This window comes from Microcebus murinus, chromosome X, assembly GCF_040939455.1.
Source record: "Microcebus murinus isolate Inina chromosome X, M.murinus_Inina_mat1.0, whole genome shotgun sequence".
NCBI lineage: Eukaryota > Metazoa > Chordata > Mammalia > Primates > Cheirogaleidae > Microcebus > Microcebus murinus.
The window spans coordinates 18393-31047 of NC_134136.1; the positions used below are offsets into that span (position 1 = coordinate 18393).

General features: G+C 36.4%; 1 pseudogene; it reads right to left on the reverse strand.

Moving 5' to 3' along the window:
* Positions 1-221: 221 nt before the first annotated feature.
* Positions 222-12655, reverse strand: part of LOC105863189 (large ribosomal subunit protein uL1m-like) — a 69656-nt pseudogene continuing 57222 nt past the window's right edge.

A 12655-nucleotide genomic window follows, 5' to 3' on the forward strand; every position in this document is an offset into this window, starting at 1 on the left:
TTAGAATGCACATTTTCCACATTTTTAAAAAGAAAATAGTCATATTTATGATGGAAGCTCAGGATTCTGCCATTCTCTGCCTCATGGGAACTGAGGATGTAACTATTCGCTCAGATGGTGATGGCTCCCAAGGCAAGGTTATTAACCCAGAAGTTGCTGCTATAATTACCAGTACGTAGACTCTGGTTTCTAAGGAAGAAAATGCGACAGGATCTAAAGGGCAGGTTTAGACACAGGGAAAATTTTATTTTCTTATTTGTGAAATTGTGTAAGATTTTTCAGTGTTGAAATTCACTTTCAAGTATGATGGTCAAGAAATAACGAGACAACAAGACACCAAATGTAGACATTATGCAGTTCTATAATTTTCTCTGTTGCTTCTTAATCCACTAAAAAATAATTTCACAATTCAACACATTAGGCAGCTTCTTTGCTACTTTCTTTGGTTTTTACTTCTTTAGGCAACAATGGATCAATCTTTAGTAACAAACCTTCACTTGTTGAACTACGAAGGAAAGCACGTACCACAAAGGGACCTGAAAACAAAGCCAAGAATCAATTTTGATCTTATTCCAGAGATACCTAATGAGCAAATATAGTAGGTCCTCAACACTGATAGGTTCTTGGAAACTATGACTTTAAGCAAAATGACTTATAATGAAACCAATTTTACCATAGGCTAATTGATAGAAAAAAGAGTTAAATTTCTACAGCATATTTCTGGTCACAAAAATATCATCAAACTTCTAAATAAAGATCCAAACACTTCTATTAAACATTGAAATAAATGTGACCTATAAATATATTTAAGAAAGATTAATAAAAACAAGTAAAATAATTATTTACCCAACTTTGGGTCAATCAGTGAGTGACAGGAGTTATAATGGTGGTGGGTTAAATCAAAGAATAAATGCAAAGTGAAAATTGTAAGGACCTCCACCACGAAGTTCAAAAACTAACAAATATGGTGGACCAACTGAGTAGCTTTTGTACAGCACCATTTACTGTCCTGCATTTGTATGATTATCATATACTTTATAAATTTTTATTTTACAATAATTTGCATTCATTATTTCAATCCACTTATTTCAGTTCAGCATCTGGGTGGCCAGAGCCTCTCTTGGCAGGGTGCAAGGTGGAAACTAACCCTGGGCAGGACACCGTACAACCACAGGGTACCACTCACCCCCACACTCACTCATACAGGGACAATGTAGACATACCAGTGAACCCAAAGTGCCCGTTTCTGGGACGTGGGAGGAAACTGAAGTGCCCAGACAAAAACCTACACAGACATGAGAACATACAAACTCCACACAGACAGTGTTCCAGGCCAGGAATCAATTTTTTTCTCATCAATGTTATAATGAAATGATATTGTTTGAGGACCTGCTCTAAATATATATAACAGAAAGCCATATAGGACTCATATCATATTTTCACTTGAAAAGTACTATATTACTGAACTAATATTTTGAATTATATAAGAAAGAGAAGATAGTTTCATGTCTAGAGTACAAGACAAACTAGCTATACTCTAGAATATTAGATATTTATGCTTGAAACTACACATAGTCAATAATCACTTCTCTCTTCCAGAAAACGATCACCCAAAGTTTATTTTATTGCAAAGTCAACAGTGAACGAAGCAGGTGGTGCTTACATTTGATGGAAATATTCTAAATATTTGATTAAAACAGTACAGATGCTCCCTTTGTGTTACCAGTTTGCAAAAATTAAAAATCTTTTCATGAGAACAACCGTTAAGAGGCTTCATTTAAAATGGAAAAAAGAGAATCACAACATAGTCGAGAGGATTTACTATCCATCATTCTACCCTTGCTACAGTCTCAGAGGATCCTATACCGAAATCTAAGTTCTCCATGGAATACAAGAATTCATACACATAAAATAACTAAGTGTCATGGCTATATTTAGGACAATAGAATTAACAGATACGGTATTTATTCATCAGTGTGTTTAACTCTCAAAGAAGGTGAAAAATAGCTTAAGATTGTGTTTTAATTACAAACTTGGTTATAAAACCTGACAAATTCCTATCATACTAAGCCTATAAACCAACTGAGTATAATTGACCCTTGCTTGGCTTCAACCATCCACGAGTGAAATTTGTCTAAGGAAGAATCTGAATGCACATAACGCAATGATAGAGAACTAGACTGGCCCATGTTCCAGCCTACCACTGCTTCCACATCTCGATCAAGTTTTGTGATTGATTTACCATGCATCACTCCATTTATAAGTGACTCTCATGACATAATAAAAACGACCTTCAGGTCCCATTTATTTATTTTTGTAGTTGCTGTGATTGCTTTAGGGGTCTTTTTCATAAATTCTTTGACTAGGCCAATGTCTGAAAGAGTCTTCCCTACATTTTCTTCTATGATTCTTAAGGTTTCATACCTTAGGTTTAAGCCTGTTATCCATCACAAATTGATTTTCTTAAGAGGTGAGAGGTGCGGATCCAGTTTCAATCTTCTGCATGTAGCTATTCAGTTTTCCAAGTATCATTTATTGAAAAGGAATTCCTTTCCCCAGTGTATATTTTTATCTGCTTTGTCAAAGATTAGGTAAGACTATGTGGATGGTTTCACCTCTGGATTCTCAGTCCTGTTCCAAAGGTCTATGTCTCTATTCTTATGCCAGTACCATGGTGTTTTAGATACTATATAGCCTTGTAGTACAGCTTGAAGTCTGGTAGACTAATACCTCCCAGTTTGTTCTTTTTGCTTAAGATTGCTTTGGCTACATAAGGTCTTCTCTGGTTCCATACAAAGCACAGAATTATTTTTTCTGTATCTGTAAAGAATGATGATGGTACTTTGATAGGGATTGCATTAATTCTGTAGATCACTTTAGGTAGTATGGACATTTTAACAATGTTTATTCTACCAATCCATGAGCAACGTAGATTAAAAAGCTTTTGTACAGCCAAGGAAACTATCATTAGAGCGAATAGAAAACCTACAGAATGGGAGAAAATATTTGCCCTCTACATATCTGATAAAGGGCTGATAACAAGAATCTATCTAGAACTCAAAAAAATCAAGAAGAAAAAATCAAACAACGCCATCAATAAATGGGCAAAGGACATGAACAGAAACTTTTCAAAAGAAGACAGACTAATGGCCAGTAAACATATGAAAAAATGCTCAACATATCTAATCATTAGGGAAATGCAAATCCAAACCACAATGAGACATCACCTAACTCCAGTAAGATTGACCTTTATCAAAAAATCCCAAAGCAACAAATACTGGCGAGGATGTGGAGAGATAGGAACATTCTTACACTGCTGGTGGGACTGCAAATTAGTACAATCTCTCTGGAAAAGAATTTGGAGATACCTCCAAAGAGCTACAAGTATAACTACCATTTGATCCAGCAATAGCACTATTACGAACCTACCCAAATGAACAAAAGTCACTTTATAATAAAGACATCTGCACTCGAATATTTATGGCAGCACAATTCACTATAGCAAGAATGTGGGAAACAACCCAAGTGCCCATCAATCCATGAGTTGATTAATAAAATATGGTATATGTATACAATGGAATACTACTCAATTATAAAAAACAATGGTGAACTAGCACCTCTTATATTTTCCTGGATAGAGCTTGAGCCCATCCTCTGAAGTGAGGTATCACAAGAATGGAAGAATAGGCACTGCATGTACTCGCCATCAAACTGGCACTGACTGATCAACACTAAGGTGCTCACACAGCAGTAATATTCTTTGTGGGTAGGGGTTAAGGGTGGGTAAACTCACAACTAATAGATGTGTTGAGCATTGTAGGACGGGAAGGGCACATCTCAAATCATGGGTGTGCTGTGGCAAAGTCATAACATGTAACCAAGATGTTTGTACTCCCCCCATAATTTCCTGAAATAAAAAATAAAATGACCACCTTTCTTTTCTAAAATAAGATTAAGAAAGACAACTGCTAGTGGCAATGACAAAGTGAAAAGTCTGGCTTCACAAGGTCATTTCATAAATGATTTCAGTTTCTATTTAACAACACTGTATGTTTAAAGCAATCAGTTGCGGTTTTCTTTCAAACTTTATTATAGTTAATAGTAGAAAAAATGTGGGAATTTACAAAGGTTTCAGGATGTATTCATTATTTAATGTTCAAGAGGTCGTCTCTCTAAACAACTACACTTATAAATAAAGTAAGTAGAAATCCTTTGAGAAATTAAATTTTATTTATTTAATCCCTGGAAATATTGTTGCTATTGTATGTCAACTTGATTGTTTTCTGAATATTTCACATTTTTTAAAGTATCACAGGGCTACAGGTAAGTCTACCCCCAGCAAACCACTTACCCAAACTCAGTGGTCTGAGCCTACAAACATCATTAATAACAGCTTGCAGATTGGCAGTTATCTGGTCACTTGACATATCCAACTGAAAAAAAAAGGATATACATAACATAAATGATAAGAAAATGAGAATATTATACAACTTGGGTAACTGTATCAGTATTTTTTCTAGACTATTTTTCAAACATTCAACTAATGCAAATTATCTAATAAGAAACCCAACTGTAAAAGGAAAAAATCTCCATAACTCTTCTTTTAGAATGCTACATTATCATGTCTTTACATGCCAAGACATAATTACCTTACAGAGCATCTTATAGCAAAGGGTTTTAAGTTTCTGTACTTGAAAGCCCTTGATGTCCAAGTAATTTCCCCAAAGCATATCCTGGAACAGAATACATCACTTCCCACATCCACTCCAAGGAATTAGTGATATTTTCTCTTGAAGTTATCTGTTGATTTACTTTTAAGGGAAATTGAGAAAATGTTTAGAAATTAATGCTTTCATGAGTCCAAAATAAAACTACTTGCTACATGCATTCAGATAGTACACATCTGACACAGAGATATTCTCAGGATGCTGAACATTCTCACTTTTATTATATTTGTTATATATATTTTATTATATTTATATTATACTGAACTTCTCAGATTTTCACAGCTATACTTTCTGCAGCCATACATTTGCCATTCCTACAGCAAGCTAAAATGACAACATATGCAAAACAACTTAAATGTAAAACAATTACTTCCCATGGAACTTTCATTATTAGGATACCTTCAATTACTTTATTAAGGTTTTGAAAATATAAAAAATTTTAAAAACAGTTTATACTTTAGTTCAATTTTAGCACCTACCTCTATAGTACTGTGCCCTCTACTAAATTTTAAAATATATTTATAGCCATAGTACTTCATTTTACTTTTTATTTTAGATATTATGCAAAACTGTGGGAAAATTACACATTTTATGGGCATTATTATGATTAAGCTGATGACAAGATAGCTACATACAAAAATAAAATGTGTGCATGAGTTTTATCAAAACTTGCACAGGAAATTTAGTTGGGCTGACAATGATCCAGAGATAACTCAGGAAAGGAAAGGAACACTTGCAAGCTTTTCTGTCTACAACTCTGTTACTCTGCCCTTCCTATGCGATAACATTTTGTGGTCTTAAGAAGGCAGGGATGACTATTTTAAGGAGAGAATTTCATTCATTAGATTCTCAATAGCACAGCATGTGACTTGGTATAGAAGGAAAAAAAAACAGGAATGAGGTTGATCTTGAAGGGGGTATGGAACTATGTTAAGCATAGTATTTGTGTGCATGCATATGTATGTATTTGAATATATAAGAGACACAATACTATGTTTAGGTAAAATGATTGTCCACTGCAAGGTAAAATAGTTATTCCTCATTTTGAAGCGTTGATGATTTCAAAAAAAGACTGCTTTACTGAATCCTACTTTCTGCTTAGCAACCCTTATTATATCAGAAATCATTCCCTAAGCAGACTAGATGGAAGACTTTTTTAGTAAAGGTGTCTGGGTAGTGGCTTGGTGGAGACAGGTGAGCTCTATGTCTCTACCTCTGCTTTAACTCTCAGATTTTCCCTTTTCCATGCAACTCCTAATAGAGTCTGTCTTCAAGAACATTCTTACCATTATGAGAAAAATAAAAGTCAGTGGTTCTTAACCATTTTGTCCCCTTGAGATGCATATATTTCATCTCAGAGCAAAATGTAATCATAAGCATGTCCAAGGCAGTGAGTCTTAAACTTTTTTAGGTCATTGAATCTTGCTTGAGAAAAAAAGCATGCAATCACATAAAAAATTTAGCTGACACTACCAGAATCTTCATGGATTCTCTGATTTAAAAGAAAGGGGAAGAGAGAAGAAAGACTATTGAGGAAAACATCTGAGTTAAAAGCAATCCCTGCATCATACTTTGAGAACCATTAGCACACAGGCAAGTCTGTTCGTGGATTTTAGAGGACTAAGGATTACAGTGTGAAAAAACCATTTTTTACATTATAGAGAGGACAGAATTTAAAAAAAAAGCAAAGTACATATATATGATTTCTAAACAATTACATGCTCCTTCTAAAGTGCTCAGCTCTGTCACTGCAAATGCTGCGCCTAATCACCTCTCACTGGAAACGGCAGAGAGGACTGCTGCTTTGGATGAGCACTTGTCAGACTACCTGACCTCCAAAACCCCTTCCAAATACAATGTTCTAACAGTGTGTAAAGTGTGGGGCCTGGCAGACAGTTTCTGCAGATGAGCCAATACTCTTAACCTCCAAGACTCTTAACAGTCTAAAACCAAGGAAGATAATCTGTGTGTCTCCTACACGACATAAAGCAGTAATAACAAGAATTGAGTGTGCAGCTCTGTTTACTGGGTAGTTACTATGGGTCAAGCTCTGTTCCAAGAGTTTACATTGATGTTCTCATTCATTTCTCCCGTGGACCCTATGAAGTAGGTATTATTATCCCTTATTTACACACAGAAACTGAGATTTGGAAAACTTTGTAACTTCTCTGAGAGAACACACATGGTCAGGAGTAGCCCAGCAGCTATCTGCTTGAGTATTTAGGGTAGGTAAATGTGGATGTGAACCCCACTTCCACCACTTACTGGCTTGTGACCCTGGACACAGCTATTAAATGTTGATGATCCTTATGGAAAATGAAGGATTGGCTGCCTGAAAAACAAAAATGAGTTTGTTGCAAACTAAGGGGAGAAAAAAGGGAAAATAAGAGAAATACTGAAAGGAAAAGAATATGCATTTAAGAGTAAAAAATAAGAAAAGAAAAAGAAAAAGAAAAGAAAAGAAAAGAAAAGAAAAGAAAAGAAAAGAAAAGAAAAAAGAAAATTCCATCAAAAAGTAGGCAAAAGATATGAACCAAGTTTTTCAAAACAAAAACAGGTGGAAAGCTGTATTTGCCCATAGTCTGAAGTTTGCTGGCCTCTGGTGAAGAAGACAGAATGAAGGATGTTTAAGGAAGTGTATGTGCAAAAGGAACCATTAATTTTTGCTAGAGCAGAAAGGCACCAGGGGAAGGTACTTTAGGGCTGAGCGCTCTAAGGTCTAAGATGGGAGGTTGAAAACGCAATAAGCATTCCTCATTTAAGGCACACAAGCCATAAGAGTGGCTCCAAAGTAGGCCAGGGAAATTTTTAGGTATGAGATTAAAGTTCTGAACTGGATCAGGCTGTACTTTCAATTATGTTTAATATAATATGATTGTGCCAAACAGAGAAGGGAAGTTGTCCAGGGCACAGTTGAAAGAAAATGAAGAAAACTATTTCATGTTTGTTCTTCACTAAATTCAGAGTTTTCAATGAACAGTTAACACATTTATACACAGACATAGAATGTATACTCCATGTATGACAGATGTGGATTTACATTTAAGAAAGTGATATTTATAATACTGAGATATTAGAACCAATCTAAATGCCCAACAAAATAAACAAGATTGAGTAAATTATATCCACAAAACAGGCCATGAAACAGCTATTAAAATGATATTTTGTAAGAATTTTAATGGCATGTGAAAGTGTAACATACAGTGTTAAAGGAAAAAAAATACAAAACTCAGTATAACAGCAATTATATAAAAAGATATGCATATGGAAACAGCAGTAATGAAAAGTACTAAAATGTTACCAATAATTACAGGAATTTTGAATGATTTTTATAGTATTATCTATGCTATTCAGTATTTTCCAAATATTTTTCATGTGTACTTATTACCTCTTAATAAAAAATGTTAGTTTTAGGCTGGGCGTGGTGGCTCACGCCTGTAATCCTAGCACTCTGGAAGGCCGAAGCGGGAGGACTGCTCGAGGTCAGGAGTTCGAAACCAGCATGAGCAAGAGCGAGACCCTGTCTCTACTATAAATAGAAAGAAATTAACTGGCCAACTAATATAGATAGAAAAAATCAGCCGGGCATGGTGGCGCATGCCTGTAGTCCCAGCTACTAGGGAGGCTAAGGCAGCAGGATTGCTTGAGCCCAGGAGTTTGAGGTTGCTGTGAGCTAGGCTGATGTCACAGCACTCACTCTAGCCTGGGCAACAAAGTGAGATTCTGTCTCAAAAAAAAAAAAAAAAAAAAAGATATGAATGAGGTATATATCACATTAGTAGATTACAGGAAATACTTATCTCAACAGATTAAATAAAAAACTATTCAGTTAATTCCAATAAATATCCCTAATTAAAAAAACAAAATAACAAAAATACCAACTCCTTTCCTCCTAAATATCAAACCTCTTTCAAAACCTTTTCTCTACATTATAAGGAATATTATCTTGAACCAACAGCAAATATCATCCCTACTGAGGAAAAACAAGCTTCAGAACCACCTATATACTCATGACTCAAATTTAGATCTCCATCCCTACCGTCTTCTCTGACCTCAGACTGGAATATCGAACTACCTAGTGGACAGTTCCATTTGGATGTTTAAAAGACATCTCAAACTTCACATGTCCAAACAAAACCTCTGATAATAACCCTTCTGCCTCCACTCTACTCCTCTTTGTAATCTTCCCTATCAGTAGATGCATTCATTATTCCAGCGTCTTCAGCAAAAAACTTTGCAACCACCCTTCACTCCTCTACCACATCTTCTATCCAACAGTCAGCATATTCCATACACTGCACCTTTAACATATTTCCAGAATCAAACCATTCTTATCATAATACCTGAATCCAAGCCATCCTGTCTGGCCAGAATTATTGCAAAAGACTTTTAATTGGACTCTCTGCTTCCACCCATGCTCCCTTAGGTGTACTCTGAATACAGCAGAATAAGAGTAAACTGTGAGAGTGAGCCATTTAGAAGTAAACTTAGATTGAGTTACTGCTCTGCTCAAATCTCCCGAGGCTTTGCGTCTCACTACGACCTAATCGTCATTCATTCATTCATTCTTTCTCTCTCTCTCTCTCTCTCTCTCTCTCTCTCTCTCTCTCTCTCTCTCTCTCCTCTAGCCACAATGCCTATGGTAGTCCTCAAACATGCCAGATACACTCTTGAGGGGCTTTGCATCTGCTGTTCCTTCTGCTTGCAATGCTCTTCCTTCAGTCACTTTCTTTGGATCATGATTCCAAAGTCACTTTTTCAGAGAGGCCCACATGAGATACCCTTATCTAAAAATTTAACATCCTAGCTCTACTACTTATGTACACTCCCTTCTTCCAACATATTTTTTTCAACTTAGCACATCTATCTGAAACACATTTTTTAATTTTTTTAATATTGTTTTCTCCTATCTCCAGATATGCAGTCTTCTTGCTTATCATCTATCTGTATACCACCCACACATCTGTCCCACAGAGGAAGGGATTGTTGACTACTTTGTTGACAGAGCTACCCCTGTTACCTAAAGCAGTGGCTGACATACAGTAAGCACTTAATAAATATTTGCTGAATGAATGAATGATCATGAATCCCTGATGAAAAATACAACCACTCACCCAAGAATAAATGTATGTATGCATATACACATAATACTCTGCTTACAAATTCTGAAAGTTCACAAAATCTTGAAGCCCATTGTTAGCCTCAAGGGTTTCCTGATGTTAAAAAACTCTGCACAGGGAGCGGTGGCTCATGCCTATAATCCCAGCACTCTGAGAGGCCGAGGCGGGCAGATCGCTCAAGTTCAAAACCAGCCTGAGCGAGACCCCATCTCTACCCAAAAATAGAAAGAAAATTAGAAAGAAATTAATTTACCAACTAAAAAATATATATATACAAGAAATTATGGGCATGGTGGCACATGCCTGTAGTCCCAGCTACTCAGGAGGCTGAGGCAGAAAGATGGCTTGAGCCTAGGAGACTGAGGTTGCTGTGAGCCAGGCTGACGCCACGGCACTCGCTCTAGCCTGCAACAAAACGAGACTCTTTCTGCACAAAGAAAAAAAACAAACCTCTGCACGAAAGGATTTTCTATTTAAATAAAATCAAGTCAAGATTGTTATTATGTAAAACTACTCAGGAATGTACTGTCAAAATAAAATATATAATTCTATGTTCTCCTGTATCAGAATAGTTTCATTTGTGTATTTAATACTTTTCTTGGAACTTTTTGAGCATATATTTCTTCAAAGATATTTTAGCCTTTTCTAACTCAGAAGAGAAAAATACCTCGTTCCTATAAAATCTCAAGCCCTTTTCTGCCTTTGTACTTACTTGCTGCCCCCTGGCCTAAGAATACTTTTTCTCCCAGATATCTTCACAGTTTGTTCTCTTACTTCATTCAATCTCTATTCAAATATGTCCTCAGAGAGACCTTCCCTGACCAACCTATCTAAAATAGCCACACATACACACATCCAACCTTCACTCTATTCCCCTACCAAAGTACATACATATTTATTTGTATATATCTATCTTCCCAACTAGAAAGTAAACTATTTGAGGACAACTTTGGGTTTTATCCACAATACATCCCGACAGTTAAGAATAGTTTTCGGACCAGGCACGGTGGCTCATGCCTGTAATCCTAGCACTCTGGGAGGCCGAGGCGGGCGGATTGCTCGAGGTCAGGAGTTCGAAAACAGCCTGAGCAAGAGCGAGACCCCGTCTCTACTATAAATAGAAAGAAATTAATTGGCCAATTAATATAGATAGAAAAAATTAGCCGAGCATGGTGGTGCATGCCTGTAGTCCCAGCTACTCGGGAGGCTGAGGCAGGAGGATTGCTTGAGCCCAGGAGTTTGAGGTTGCTGTGAGCTAGGCTGACGCCACGGCACTCACTCTAGCCTGGGCAACAAAGTAAGATTCTGTCTTTAAAAAAAAGAAAAGAACAGTTTTTGTCACACAGTAGGGATCCAGGATGTGTATATTTGTGTACTTTGTGATAGAATAATACAAAAGGGACACAGTATTAAAGGCGGTGCCATGGCCAGGCACGGTGGCTCACGCCTGTAATCCTAGCACTCTGGGAGGCTGAGGCAGGCAGATCCCTTCAAGGTCAGGAGTTCAAAACCAGCCTGAGCGAGAGCGTCTAGACCCCATTTCTACTAAAAATAGAAAGAAATTACCTGGACAACTAAAAATATACACAAAAAATTAGCCGGGCATAGTGGCAACATGCCTGTAGTCCCAGCCACTTGGGAGGCTGAGGCAGGAGGATCACTTGAGCCTAGGAGTTCGAGGTTGCTATGAGCTAGGCTGACGCCACGGCACTCTAGCACTCTAGCCCGGGCAACAGAGTGAGACTCTGTCTCAAAGAAAAAAAGAAAAAAAAAAAGGAGGTGCCAGCCCAAGTAAAACCACCAAAAAGATTTTTTTACTTTTACTGGATTTGGTGTGATACACTGAATTACTAAGTCAAAGGATGAACAGAAAAGAGAAGGGCATTAGAGAGGGAAGGAAAGCAAAATAAGAAGGAAGGAAGAAAGTTTGTTTTGGACACAATAAATGTATGTGCTATTAGTATTTAGCAGAAGCCAGACTTTCTATGTTTGCATTCGAACTTTTGTCACTCAAGAACCAAACCTCAGGTGATCCCACAGCCAGGTGCCTATGTTCTTTCTCCTCAGCCTTTTTTCCTTTTAGGGGAAAAAGCTTAATTAGAGTTGGGGCTTTATGAAGCAATAGATTCTAAGAAAATACATAGTGTTTCATTTCTTTACTTTCTTACCTGAAATGTTATGAATAGGGGTTAATTTCTCTTTAGATTTTCTTTTGAAAAGTGCTATGAACCAAAGGAGTTCCCAATGTTCTAAGATAAAATATCAAAATTCCTGATTTTATGATTTTTCAGAAAATATTATAGTAAAAAGTCATTTTAAAAAGCTTTACTTGTGTACACATGTATACTTGAAAAGAATTACTTTGAAATGAAAATTAAAACTGAAAATGATTGGAAATATACCAGCCCTTCACTAAAGATTCTTCGGAAGGCCAAACATTTTTTATAAGGTGTGGTAAATTCTACCAAGTTGCTACACTGACAGGAAAGCACTTGAAAAGGGACCAAAATTATAAAAAATGATTGAAAGCTAAGTAGCTTTCATAGTACACTGCATCTTTTAAAAGGTCCAGTGTGCATTATCTTCTTATCCTCAACTTTTATCTAACTTTATTAATCTCAAAAGACGTTTTTAGTTAGAATTGATTTGAAAATCAAAGTCTAAATACATGAAAACTACACTAAGTAATTCTACATTTGTGAGATTCTACTCAACCGTATTCAGGCATAAAAGTAGCTAGTTGCTACTTGAAAATATATACACAGAAACATGGGTCTCATTTTATAGGCTCTTGAGTATGTATAATAG